The following is a 3658-nucleotide window of genomic DNA, read 5'->3' on the forward strand; positions in this document are numbered from 1 at the left end:
ACGTGTTCCTCTGCTCCCACCCTAAAACACCGTCGTCGTCGTAATGAACGCGCGTGATCTTCACGTGCGTATAATGGTGATGGTAGTGGCCGTGATGGTTGTGGTGGTGCAGATAGGCCCGACATGGATGACGAACACCTTTCACCTATAATCCGCGAGCGCGAAAGTGAAAATAGGTACTGGACGACCGGTTGTTCGATGGTCAAAACAAAAAATTTACTACATTGTTTAAACCCTTTTAGAAAATAATATATAGGTAGATAGTTATATAGTACCTACAGCTAATATATTGCTACAGATTGATTGAAAGAGATTCGTATTAGTTTTAGTGTAATTGCATGTGTACGTCACAATCTATTTATATAGGTAATTTACAATTGTATAGATCATTGATCATGAGTAAGCAGTAATATGAGATGATTAAATTATAAATAGTTCAACTAAAAATTGTTTGATATATTATATTCTAAGCCAACACATAATGCGACTTCTTATGAACTTGAACTTGAAGTAACTTATTTTAACTAATGTTTTCAGTCTTGGAGGTACCTACGTAGTAATTTTATATTAATTTTTCTAGAATAATTATTAAAAATCTCTTATCCTCATTTGACCCATCCAGTTTAGCATTGGTGCTCAACAACCGCTAAGATTTAAAAAAAATAGTGGTACAAAAACTATATCATATTGAAAAGAATATAGATTTCAGACAATTGTTTTTTTTTAAATCGTAATGATTACCTATATCGACTACCAATATTAATTGGATGGGTTGTACATATCTTTAAATGGTTTAAAAAAATGTAATCCAATTTTTGTAAACACTAATTATTAGTATTATACTGGTAAATAAATAAAAATTATTATTATTTTGAACAAAAATGTGACTATGGATTTTTAATATTTTTCAAATGTCATTGTAACACTCTATTAAGGGCCTTGTATTAAATTATCAAGCTTTTTAACCCAACGAATTCAATTTTGTTGATATTTATGAAAAAAAAAACTAAAAAATTGGAAACTGAAGAAGTCCGTAACAGTTTAAAACAAATCAAAATATTTTGAAAAATGTATAATGTATAGAAAATGCTAATATAAACAACCAGTGCAAAATTGTATGTATCTACGGTAATTTACTTTAGAGTTGCACCAAAAATCAAAATCGATTTTATCTAAACCCAATTTTGCGTAAAAATTCCCGTTTTTCCTAAACTTGTATTTTGTTTTTCCCGGCGCTTTTGAAAACTATTGGGAATTTTAAATTTTTTTACTTATTCACTTTTCCATCGAGCAAGATACTGTTGAAGAAAATCAAAGCAGTTTGAATGTTCCAATACGTGATGACAGACATACAAAAAAAAAACACACATCATTGTAGAACCAATACATTCATCGCTCCGCTTAGAATCTAAAAAAATGATTACGATGTTATATAATTTAGAACCGGTTAATAGTACTAAATATGAAGTACCAAAGTTAAACAAGTGTATATAACAGAATCTACTACAGTTAAATTAATGAAAAAAGGAAGGGGAAAGTGAGCGCCCACAGCCTAGGCGCAAATTGAGGGGGGCTTAGGGGGGGGGGGGGGCTTAGCCGCAGCCAAACTTAGCCGTAGTCCCCCCAAAAAAACATAGGACATACAATTTTAAAATGCTATATTTCAATGGTCTGCTTGCCTTTAATATATTTAGCCCCCCCCTCCCAGTCAAAAGTTGAAATTGCTCCTATGGCCCGCAGGCAAACGCATTTTAAGAAGCAAAAGCAAAATAATTCAGCTAAGAACTAGAGACTGAAGTCAATTTCGAATTACAAACCAAAACGACTAAATATAATTTAAATTCAAAGGTAGTAGAAATATGATCAGAGATTATTGATTAGAGATAGCAGTTAATACTAAAAACTAAAAAGCAAATAATTAAATAATGAACTTAAAAATAAACGTAAGAGGCCATGGTCAATAATATCTGACGAAAAATTTTTTAAAACCAATTAATCCGTAAGTATAACTATAGATCTATTAATTAATAAGACTATAGGTAGGTAGCAGGGGCGTACCTATTTAAAATTATTTAAAAATATATCATATCGACTCTTATGGTTATGGCATACCTAAATATACAACAATAACTTGTCGTAGAAACGTCCGGAAAATAGTAAGTTTTTAGACTATGAGTCTTAATAACAAGCAATTATATTGAAGTATATTACTATATAATATTAAAATCAAAAATATAGTAAAATATTTAGTACCTATATTTAGGGTATTCAATAAGCTACGATACAATAAGTGTAAATACTAATAAATATAAGGCACATAATATTATAAAATATAAGAATTAATAATAAACTGTTTTAAATACTTCGCACAAACCCAAGGTGTTACCCGGCGTATAATACAGGCAAAATAGGTACATATTAAACTTTGCGTTGTGAAACGAAGACGGCGTTATTGGTTTGTTCGGGATCGCATATTTTATTCATTGCGTTTTTGAGAAAAAAAATGCTTCTATACGTCATCCAGTTAGCAGATTGTCCGTGGCACATAAGCGGAAATCCATTAAAATTTCAGGTGAACTAACATTATTAACCACATTGTGAGGGGTGGGGAGGGGGGGCTGTTCTTTTACAGAAATCTTTGTGGTCAGATGTAATCTGATTTTCTATTTATGTTATTTGTCACATACTCACATGCCAAATTTAATCATATACAGTCGAGTCTCGATAACTCGAATGTCAAGGGACATAAAAATAAATTCGACTTATGTATTTTTCGAGTTAGACATTATTTTTATTTTGCGACATTTTCCCATGCTTTATAACTAGGGCTAGGGACTTATAGGAGTGCATGTTTTTCAATAATCATTCAAAACATAGCTAAGTAATATAGAAATTTGTTTCATAGTACTAGGAGTTTAAAGCAATTAGTTTTATTTTGCATATTTTGCATATTCAGCTGTTTTTCCCTATAAGAGCATATTTTGTTGTATTTTTATTTTAAGTGCATATTTCACATATTTTATTTAAACAAAATGCAATACGGTCATACGGAGAAAAATATTTTATACATAGGTAGTGGTAGGTACTTACTATAGATTATTTAATATATGAATTTTCTAGAAATTGGATAAAAATAGATTAAAATGATTAAATAATCGCTATACTGTGTATTTTCCCAATTATTTGTGTGTTGTGAAATCGGTCGATAAGGAATACGCCGAATACGGTCAGTTGATGTGTCCGGTCGTATCGCATGTGTGTTTGTCTGCGTAGTTGCATATTAAATTATAAAAACAATATGCATTTATATTTGAAATGTTTGTTTTTTTTTTCTGTTACAGGCAAGTTTAAATAAGAAGCAATCAAAATAATAATTAATAAATAATAATATATAAATAAAACTATATAAGTTTGTAATATTTTAATGTTTTTTTGGGAAAATTAAAAAATTATAAGAGCATATTTTAAGAGCATATATGATCATTTTTAAGTGCATAAATGCTTGCATATTTTACGGTTTTATAGGGCATGAAGTCCCTAGTCCCTATTTATAACACATTTGGTGTTCCTAAGCAAGATGCGTCGTTTAAGGGGGAGGGCAATAGGGGGTCATGCCTCTCTAGACATCATAAATTACCTATAAATAATTATCTTCTTT

Source organism: Acyrthosiphon pisum, chromosome A3, assembly GCF_005508785.2.
Source record: "Acyrthosiphon pisum isolate AL4f chromosome A3, pea_aphid_22Mar2018_4r6ur, whole genome shotgun sequence".
Taxonomy (NCBI): domain Eukaryota; kingdom Metazoa; phylum Arthropoda; class Insecta; order Hemiptera; family Aphididae; genus Acyrthosiphon; species Acyrthosiphon pisum.